This window comes from Choloepus didactylus, chromosome 6, assembly GCF_015220235.1.
Source record: "Choloepus didactylus isolate mChoDid1 chromosome 6, mChoDid1.pri, whole genome shotgun sequence".
NCBI classification, from domain to species: domain Eukaryota; kingdom Metazoa; phylum Chordata; class Mammalia; order Pilosa; family Megalonychidae; genus Choloepus; species Choloepus didactylus.
This window is the reverse complement of record NC_051312.1, coordinates 87,925,910-87,937,273: the sequence shown is the minus strand read 5'-3', so window position 1 is coordinate 87,937,273 and position 11,364 is coordinate 87,925,910. Positions and strand designations below refer to the sequence as shown.

Sequence of the window (11,364 nt, the reverse complement as noted above, 5' to 3'; positions counted from 1 at the left end):
TATATTAAAAAGGAAGAAAGAGCCAAAATCAAAGAACTAATGGATCAACTGAAGAAGCTAGAAAATGAACAGCAAACCAATCCTAAACCAAGTAGAAGAAAAGAAATAACAAGGATTAAAGCAGAAATAAATGACATAGAGAACAAAAAAACAATAGAGAGGATAAATATCACCAAAAGTTGGTTCTTTGAGAAGATCAACAAGATTGACAAGCCCCTAGCTAGACTGACAAAATCAAAAAGAGAGAAGACCCATATAAACAAAATAATGAATGAAAAAGGTGACATAACTGCAGATCCTGAAGAAATTAAAAAATTATAAGAGGATACTATGAACAACTGTATGGCAACAAACTGGATAATGTAGAAGAAATGGACAATTTCCTGGAAATATATGAACAACCTAGACTGACCAGAGAAGAAATAGAAGACCTCAACCAACCCATCACAAGCAAAGAGATCCAATCAGTCATCAAAAATCTTCTCACAAATAAATGCCCAGGGCCAGATGGCTTCACAGGGGAATTCTACCAAACTTTCCAGAAACAACTGACACCAATCTTACTCAAACTCTTTCAAAACATTGAAAAAAATGGAACACTACCTAACTCATTTTATGAAGCTAACATCAATCTAATACCAAAACCAGGCAAAGATGCTACAAAAAAGGAAAACTACCGGCCAATCTCCCTAATGAATATAGATGCAAAAATCCTCAACAAAATACTTGCAAATCGAATCCAAAGACACATCAAAAAAATCATACACCATGACCAAGTGGGGTTCATTCCAGGCATGCAAGGATGGTTCAACATAAGAAAAACAATCAATGTATTACAACACATTAAAAACTCGAAAGGGAAAAATCAATTGATCATCTCAATAGATGCTGAAAAAGCATTTGACAAAATCCAACATCCCTTTTTGATAAAAACACTTCAAAAGGTAGGAATTGAAGGAAACTTCCTCAACATGATAAAGAGCATATATGAAAAACCCACAGCCAGCATAGTACTCAATGGTGAGAGACTGAAAGCCTTCCCTCTAAGATCAGGAACAAGACAAGGATGCCCGCTGTCACCACTGTTATTCAACATTGTGCTGGAAGTGCTAGCCAGGGCAATCCGGCAAGACAAAGAAATAAAAGGCATCCAAATTGGAAAAGAAGAAGTAAAACTGTCATTGTTTGCAGATGATATGATCTTATATCTAGAAAACCCTGAGAAATCAACGATACACCTACTAGAGCTAATAAACAAATTTAGCAAAGTAGCGGGATACAAGATTAATGCACATAAGTCAGTAATGTTTCTATATGCTAGAAATGAACAAACTGAAGAGACACTCAAGAAAAAGATACCATTTTCAATAGCAACTACAAAAATCAAGTACCTAGGAATAAACTTAACCAAAGATGTAAAAGACCTATACAAAGAAAACTACATAACTCTACTAAAAGAAATAGAAGGGGACCTTAAAAGATGGAAAAATATTCCATGTTCATGGATAGGAAGGCTAAATGTCATTAAGATGTCAATTCTACCCAAACTCATCTACAGATTCAATGCAATCCCAATCAAAATTCCAACAACCTACTTTGCAGACTTGGAAAAGCTAGTTATCAAATTTATTTGGAAAGGGAAGATGCCTCGAATTGCTAAAGACACTCTAAAAAAGAAAAACGAAGTGGGAGGACTTACACTCCCTGACTTTGAAGCTTATTATAAAGCCACAGTTGCCAAAACAGCATGGTACTGGCACAAAGATAGACATATAGATCAATGGAATCGAATTGAGAATTCAGAGATAGACCCTCAGATCTATGGCCAACTGATCTTTGATAAGGCCCCCAAAGTCACCGAACTGAGCCATAATGGTCTTTTCAACAAATGGGGCTGGGAGAGTTGGATATCCATATCCAAAAGAATGAAAGAGGACCCCTACCTCACCCCCTACACAAAAATTAACTCAAAATGGACCAAAGATCTCAACATAAAAGAAAGTACCATTAAACTCCTAGAAGATAATGTAGGAAAACATCTTCAAGACCTTGTATTAGGAGGCCACTTCCTAGACTTTACACCCAAAGCACAAGCAACAAAAGAGAAAATAGATAAATGGGAACTCCTCAAGCTTAGAAGTTTCTGCACCTCAAAGGAATTTCTCAAAAAGGTAAAGAGGCAGCCAACTCAATGGGAAAAAATTTTTGGAAACCATGTATCTGACAAAAGACTGATATCTTGCATATACAAAGAAATCCTACAACTCAATGACAATAGTACAGACAGCCCAATTATAAAATGGGCGAAAGATATGAAAAGACAGTTCTCTGAAGAGGAAATACAAATGGCCAAGAAACACATGCAAAAATGTTCAGCTTCACTAGCTATTAGAGAGATGCAAATTAAGACCACAATGAGATACCATCTAACACCGGTTAGAATGGCTGCCATTAAACAAACAGGAAACTACAAATGCTGGAGGGGATGTGGAGAAATTGGAACTCTTATTCATTGTTGGTGGGACTGTATAATGGTTCAGCCACTCTGGAAGTCAGTCTGGCAGTTCCTTAGAAAACTAGATATAGAGCTACCATTCGATCCAGCGATTGCACTTCTCGGTATATACCCGGAAGATCGGAAAGCAGTGACACGAACAGATATCTGCACGCCAATGTTCATAGCAGCATTATTCACAATTGCCAAGAGATGGAAACAACCCAAATGTCCTTCAACAGATGAGTGGATAAATAAAATGTGGTATATACACACGATGGAATACTACGCGGCAGTAAGAAGGAACGATCTGGTGAAACATATGACAACATGGATGAACCTTGAAGACATAATGCTGAGCAAAATAAGCCAGGCACAAAAAGAGAAATATTATATGCTACCACTAATGTGAACTTTGAAAAATGTAAAACAAATGGTTTATAATGTAGAATGTAGGGGAACTAGCAGTAGAGAGCAATTAAGGAAGGGGGAACAATAATCCAAGAAGAACAGATAAGCTATTTAACGTTCTGGGGATGCCCAGAAATGACTATGGTCTGTTAATTTCTGATGGATGTAGTAGGAACAAGTTCACCGAAATGTTGCTATATTATGTAACTTTCTTGGGGTAAAGTAGGAACATGTTGGAAGTTAAGCAGTTATCTTAGGTTAGTTGTCTTTTTCTTACTCCCTTGTTATGGTCTCTTTGAAATGTTCTTTTATTGTATGTTTGTTTTCTTTTTAACTTTTTTTTTCATACAGTTGATTTAAAAAAGAAGGGAAAGTTAAAAAAAAAAAAAAGAAAAAAGACAAACAAGGAAAAAAAAAAAAAAAGATGTAGTGCCCCTTTGAGGAGCCTGTGGAGAATGCAGGGGTATTCGCCTACCCCACCTCCATGGTTGCTAACATGACCACAGACATAGGGGACTGGTGGTTTGATGGGTTGAGCCCTCTACCATAAGTTTTACCCTTGGGAAGACGGTTGCTGCAAAGGAGAGGCTAGGCCTCCCTGTATTTGTGCCTAAGAGTCTCCTCCTGAATGCCTCTTTGTTGCTCAGATGTGGCCCTCTCTCTCTGGCTAAGCCAACATGAAAGGTGAAATCACTGCCCTCCCCCCTACGTGGGATCAGACACCCAGGGAAGTGAATCTCCCTGGCAACGTGGAATATGACTCCCGGGGAGGAATGTAGACCCGGCATCGTGGGATGGAGAACATCTTCTTGACCAAAAGGGGGATGTGAAAGGAAATGAAATAAGCTTCAGTGGCAGAGAGATTCCAAAACGAGCCGAGAGATCACTCTGGTGGGCACTCTTACGCACACTTTAGACAACCTTTTTTAGGTTCTAAAGAATTGGGGTAGCTGGTGGTGGATACCTGAAACTATTAAACTACAACCCAGAACCCATGAATCTCGAAGACAGTTGTATAAAAATGTAGCTTATGAGGGGTGACAGTGGGATTGGGAAAGCCATAAGGACCACACTACACTTTGTCTAGTTTATGGATGGATGTGTAGAAAAGTAGGGGAAGGAAAGAAACAGACAAAGGTACCCAGTGTTCTTTTTTACTTCAATTGCTCTTTTTCACTCTAATTATTATTCTTGTTATTTTTGTGTGTGTGCTAATGAAGGTGTCAGGGATTGATTTAGGTGATGAATGTACAACTATGTAATGGTACTGTAAACAATCGAAAGTACAATTTGTTTTGTATGACTGCGTGGTATGTGAATATATCTCAATAAAATGATGATTAAAAAAAAATAGATGGGGTGATGAATGAACAACTATATGATGGTAATGTGAACAATTGATTGTACACTTTGGATGATTGTATGGTATGTGAATATTTATCAATAAATTTGAATATAAAAATAAAAGTGCACTTGAATAAGATACCTCTGATGATCTCCAAGAAATATGTTTGTGTGTTGTAGGTGTGCTGGGATGAGAGGGGCTGGCCAGGCAAAGACTAAAAAGAGTGTTCTAGGCAGAGGGGACAACCAGTGTAAAGGCCCTGAAGTGGGAATGAGTTTGGCATGTTCAAAGAACAGGAAGAAGGCTGCAAAGTATAACAAGGAGATCAATGTGAGAGCATTCATTTATTCATTCAACAAATATGTTAAGAGTTGCACCAGTGGCTGAGCAATCAAAGGACAGCCAAGTTTGAAAGTCTGAAAGGGAAAGGAAGGAGAAAAAAATAGCCTTTGTAGAAGGGGCAGTCAAGTCCTGAAGGTTGCTTTCCAATTTAGAGAGAGAGAGAGAGAGAGACAGATGCACAGTGAGAAAAAGGAGAGAACAGATTGCAAGAGCAGGGTACTGGAGAAGACAGAAGGGATAGAACAATGAGTATAAGTGGAAGGGATCACTCTGGAAAGCATATGGGAAACTTAGGAATAAAAGAGTCACAAAGGCAAAACATTTTGAAATGAAGACAAGCAAATATGAATGTGTTCTCCAATCTTTTCAGTGAAGTTTGAGGAATGGGCACATATGAGGGATGGTTAGTAGGCCTGGAGAGTTATTTATAAGATTATTAATTTGAGGACTATTTGTTTCTTAAAATCTAATTCAGTGAAGGAAGAAACTTGAGCCTCTGATGCTCCCAGTTCTCTGCCATGCTGAGCTGTCTTGAGCCATCACCAAGGGGCAGCTCGTGCATTCTAAAGCGTAAGGCGCCAGGCCTCCTCAGGTACCCCCAACTGGCCTGGGGCCCCAGCATCATGAACATAGATGTGGGGTTCTACATACTGCATAACCACCCCTGGAGAAGCTGCTGGCCAACACATGTCAGGGTCTTGGAAATTCACAGAGAAAATGTGAAAAGCAGATTGTCTCCTACATATCTGCAGTCCATTTTGATGCAGAAATAACTTAAACATGTCAAGAAAGATGAATGCAAATATTTTGAGGAACTATTAGAGTCAAGATCATCTCATGCTGTACCATTTATTGGATATTATGGTAAAGGGCTGAGGATAATACCACTTTTGTATTATACAAGGATTAAGGAGGAAATTGTGAGCAATGAGAACAATTACGATTTGTTGATCAATTTTACTGGAGCTGACTAAGGTTTCTTAGCGTAAGAAGAAACTAGGACATTGATTTTATGAATCAGTTTAGATCATGAAAAATTTTTCTTTTTGAAATTTGAGGAATGGTTACATACTGATCTTCTACCAATAAAGCCAGTGAATGGAAATGCCATAGAGGTATGGAGAGTGGTGTACATTGGTTAGATCACCAAAATGACAAAAGAAATTTGAGAAATGCACCATTGAGAAGATCATCAATTCAGGTCCTCAACTCTCTGAACACTAGATTATAATGTGGTATATAGTTTATGTTCTAGTTTGCTAATGCTGCTGGGATGCAAAACACCAGACATGGATTGGCTTTTATAAAAGGAGGTTTATTTGGTTACACAGTTACAGTCTTAAGGCCATGAAGTGTCCAAGGTAATGCATCAACAATTGGGTACCTTCACTGGAAGATGGCCAATGGCATCTGGAAAACCTCTGTTAGCTGGGAAGGCACATGGCTAACATCTGCTCCAAGTTCTGGTTTCAAAATGGCTTTCTCCCAGGACGTTCCTCCCTAGGCTTCAGCTCCTAAAAAATGTCACTCTTAGTTGCTCTTGGATCATTTGTCCTCTATTTGCTTCTCTGGAGCAAAAGTCTGCTTTCAAAGGCCATCTCCAAAATGTCTCTGTAAGCTGAAGCTCCTCTCTCTGCTCCTGTGTGTTCAACAAAGTGTCCCTCTTGGCTGTGGCAAGGTCGCTTCTTCTGTCTGAACTTCTATAGTGCTCCAGTAAGCTAATCAAGGCCCATGCTGAATGGGTGGGGCCACTCCTCCATGGAAATTATCCAATCAGAGTTATCACCCACAGTTGGGTGGGTCATATCTCCATGGAAACATTCAAAGAATTACAATCTCATCAACACTGATAGGTCTGCCCACACAAGATTACATCAAAAATAATGGCATTTTGGGGGACATAATACATTCAAACTGGCACAGTTTATATAACAAAAATTATTTATTTGGATGGGCCAATATCTGTTGCCAATTGTATTCTTCCTCTTGAAGGTTTTATAATGAATCAGGTGCAAGGTTATTAAGTGAAATTCTATATTTCTTTCAATATATGAGATACTAATGTGGCATAGCTTGCAAATGTCCTAGAGATAGACATATCCATGCTGTTTCCATGTATTGCCAATGAGTTTTACCCATTAGAAGGGACAAGTAATAAATCTGGATCAACTTCATTCATCATGGTGGAATATCTCACCTGTAAACAGATTAAAAAGTACTTTAGATCCACAAAAGATATTCCTATCATGGGACGACAAGGAAAATAGGAGTCCTGTATAATAAGCAGCTTTGTCAGCCACTGATACTGATACAAATAGTCACAATCCATCTGACATGTCCAGGATAAGCAGTTTGACTCTGTCTACAGTAGATGCCTTTCCTATTTTACTCAGTGCTTGCCTATTTAATGATGGGAAATCTTTTGGACAGCTTCCTTATAGAACTAGAACAGGTTCAAAACACCAGTGAGGGAGAAGTACCAAGATATGTTGATCATGCACTTACTCTGAGAAACACAATACTGTGTCTGCATCATAAGACATATAGTTACGCAACTGCACTGTCAGAACAACCTACTTATGGTTTTTCTCTGTTATCTCTGACACCATGAAAGCCCTTTTGATTTGGACTCTGAGACATGGAGCAGAGTTCTAAACAAATATTACACATTGTTTGTTTCCATGGCTCCTCTCATCAATGAAATTCAGCCCATCAGTACTGGTACTCCTTGGCATATTAGACCAGTTATCTCACAAGTCAGTGCCCAGCAGTCAGACCCATTTCCTTTATTGTCCAAAGGTACAAGAGTTCACAAACAGTCAGGTATACTGAAGGGTTATTATTGAGTATTAATGTCTTGGGGTCATGATCCTGAAATAATTCCTACTTCAAATGTGCTCATGATGTTGAATGACAGGACAGGAGAAACTATTCATCTTTTCCCTTTTATAAAACAGAAATTTAAGGGGAGTTTCTCATGTCAACAGGAGTGTACCTGAAACAGTGGAAATATTAAGGGACAAAGTGGGTTGGCAGAATTTCCTTGGTTATATCATTGTGTTGTACACTTTTAGTCAACTTGCAGACAGAAAACTCAGAGACACTTCTGATGAGAAAGGAGAACCTGACAGAACTTGCAGCTGAGAGTAAATGAGGGTACAGAATCATTTGAAATTGGTCATTGAGGAAGCAACTAACTAACAACAAAACAAAACTCTGATGTTGCCACAACAGAAGCATACTGGGTTCCTCTTAAACTGTGCTTTGGAATTGCACTGTTCAGTTCTGAATAAAACCACAAAAGATTATTGTGTTAATTTATAGGAAATTTGCTATGTACAACATTTACAGGAAAGAAAGCCTTCAAAAACTCTTACAATTCTCACGTCAATAGCACCTACACTAAAACTGGAGCGATACAGAGAAGATTAGCAGGGTCCCTGTGCCAAGGATGACATGCAAATTCATGAAGTGTCCCACAACTTCTCTAATTAAAAAAAAAAAAAAACCTGACATTTCAGGAGAAAACGCTCTGCATGTCCTTACTTTGTTCACTCATTCTGGGATGGTGTTTCATACTGAGACCAGTTTTAGTTTGCTTTCACAACCATCTTATGCTGGTATGGGAGTTCCACTTCCTGCAAAGAACTTAATGTTTAGAATGGCATCACCTTCCTCACTTCTCACTGTTAATCTTTATTTGCATTAAGTCGGTTACACCATTTGTTGTTCTCACTTTGCTTTTTTTCTTTTCTTTCTTCAAGTTGGCTTTATAGTGCCAGTCACTAAAAAGAACCCTACCACAGCAGTGCAACATATGTTTAAATCTGTTAAAATTTGCTGTGTTGTAGTTTGGGAAACATTTAATATTGTCTGAAGTCTTGCTCATTATAGCACAGTTCTTAGTTCAATAGTGCCTTAGCAACAAAGAGTTTTTTTAGCAATCAGCCCTGTATTTTTTTTTTAATCTTCATTTTATTGAGATATATTCACATACCACGCAGTCATACAAAACAAATCGTACTTTCGATTGTTTACAGTACCATTACATAGTAGTACATTCATCACCCAAATCAATCCCTGACACCTTCATTAGCACACACACAAAAATAACAAGAATAATAATTAGAGTGAGAAAGAGCAATTGAAGTAAAAAAGAACACTGGGTACCTTTGTCTGTTTGTTTCCTTCCCGTATTTTTCTACTCATCCATCCATAAACTAGACAAAGTGGAGTGTGGTCCTTATGGCTTTCCCAATCCCATTGTCACCCCTCATAAGCTACATTTTTATACAACTGTCTTCGAGATTCATGGGTTCTGGGTTGTAGTTTGATAGTTTCAGGTATCCACCACCAGCTACCCCAATTCTTTAGAACCTAAAAAGGGTTGTCTAAAGTGTGCATAAGAGTGCCCACCAGAGTGACCTCTCGGCTACTTTTGGAATTTCTCTGCCACGGAAGCTTATTTCATTTCCTTTCACATCCCCCTTTTGGTCAAGAAGATGTTCTCCGTCCCACGATGCCAGGTCTACATTCCTCCCCGGGAGTCATATTCCACGTTGCCAGGGAGATTCACTCCCCTGGGTGTCTGATCCCACGTAGGGGGGAGGGCAGTGATTTCACCTTTCAAGTTGGCTTAGCCAGAGAGAGAGGGCCACATCTGAGCAACAAAGAGGCATTCGGGAGGAGGCTCTTAGGCACTACCATAGGGAGGCCTAGCCTCTCCTTTGCAGCAACCGTCTTCCCAAGGGTAAAACCTGTGGTAGAGGGCTCAGCCCATCAAACCACCAGTCCCCTATGTCTGTGGTCATGTTAGCAACCATGGAGGTGGGGTAGGCGAATACCCCTGCATTCTCCACAGGCTCCTCAAGGGGGCACTACATCTTTTTTTTTTTTCCTTGTTTTTCTTTTTTTTTTTTTTTTAACTTTCCCTACTTTTTTTTTTTTAATCATCATTTTATTGAGATATATTCACATACCACGCAGTCATACAAAACAAATTGTACTTTCGATTGTTTACAGTACCATTACATAGTTGTACATTCATCACCTAAATCAATCCCTGACACCTTCATTAGCACACACACAAAGATAACAAGAATAATAATTAGAGTGAAAAAGAGCAATTGAAGTAAAAAAGAACACTGGGTACCTTTGTCTGTTTGTTTCCTTCCCCTACTTTTCTACACATCCATCCATAAACTAGACAAAGTGGAGTTTGGTCCTTATGGCATTCCCAATCCCATTGTCACCCCTCATAAGCTACATTTTTATACAACTGTCTTCGAGATTCGTGGGTTCTGGGTTGTAGTTTAATAGTTTCAGGTATCCACCACCAGCTACCCCAATTCTTTAGAACCTAAAAAAGGTTGTCTAAAGTGTGCGTGAGAGTGCCCACCGGAGTGATCTCTCGGCTCGTTTTGGAATCTCTCTGCCACTGAAGCTTATTTCATTTCCTTTCACATCCCCCTTTTGGTCAAGAAGATGTTCTCCATCCCGCGATGCCGGGTCTACATTCCTCCCCGGGAGTCATATTCCACGTTGCCAGGGAGATTCACTTCCCTGGGTGTCTGATCCCACATAGGGGGGAGGGCAGTGATTTCACCTTTCATGTTGGCTTAGCCAGAGAGAGAGGGCCACATCTGAGCAACAAAGAGGCATTCAGGAGGAGACTCTTAGGCACAAATACAGGGAGGCCTAGCCTCTCCTTTGCAGCAACCGTCTTCCCAAGGGTAAAACTTATGGTAGAGGGCTCAACCCATCAAACCACCAGTCCCCTATGTCTGTGGTCATGTTAGCAACCATGGAGGTGGGGTAGGCGAATACCCCTGCATTCTCCACAGGCTCCTCAAGGGGGCACTACATCTTTTTTTTTTTTTTTCCTTGTTTGTCTTTTTTCTTTTTTTTTTTTTTTTAACTTTCCCTTCTTTTTAAATCAACTGTATGAAAAAAAAAGTTAAAAAGAAAACAAACATACAATAAAAGAACATTTCAAAGAGACCATAACAAGGGAGTAAGAAAAAGACAACTAACCTAAGATAACTGCTTAACTTCCAACATGTTCCTACTTTACCCCAAGAAAGTTACATAATATAGCAACATTTCGGTGAACTTGTTCCTACTACATCCATCAGAAATTAACAGACCATAGTCATTTCTGGGCATCCCCAGAACGTTAAATAGCTTATCTGTTCTTCTTGGATTATTGTTCCCCCTTCCTTAATTGCTCTCTACTGCTAGTTCCCCTACATTCTACATTATAAACCATTTGTTTTACATTTTTCAAAGTTCACATTAGTGGTAGCATATAATATTTCTCTTTTTGTGCCTGGCTTATTTCGCTCAGCATTATGTCTTCAAGGTTCATCCATGTTGTCATATGTTTCACCAGATCGTTCCTTCTTACTGCCGCGTAGTATTCCATCGTGTGTATATACCACATTTTATTTATCCACTCATCTGTTGAAGGACATTTGGGTTGTTTCCATCTCTTGGCAATTGTGAATAATGCTGCTATGAACATTGGCGTGCAGATATCTGTTCGTGTCACTGCTTTCCGATCTTCCGGGTATATACCGAGAAGTGCAATCGCTGGATCGAATGGTAGCTCTATATCTAGTTTTCTAAGGAACTGCCAGACTGACTTCCAGAGTGGCTGAACCATTATACAGTCCCACCAACAGTGAATAAGAGTTCCAATTTCTCCACATCCCCTCCAGCATTTGTAGTTTCCTGTTTGTTTAATGGCAGCCATTCTAACCGGTGTTAGATG

General features: G+C 39.3%; 1 non-coding gene and 1 pseudogene across 1 annotated transcript; both read left to right on the top strand.

Annotated features, from left to right (window-relative positions):
• Window positions 1–5,215: 5,215 nt before the first annotated feature.
• LOC119537206 lies at window positions 5,216–7,885 on the top strand (annotated as a pseudogene).
• Window positions 7,886–7,970: 85 nt separating this feature from the next.
• LOC119538887 lies at window positions 7,971–8,078 on the top strand. The gene has a single exon (XR_005217676.1). It is a non-coding gene; the product is annotated as a U6 spliceosomal RNA (small nuclear RNA).
• The last annotated feature ends 3,286 nt before the right edge of the window (window positions 8,079–11,364 follow it).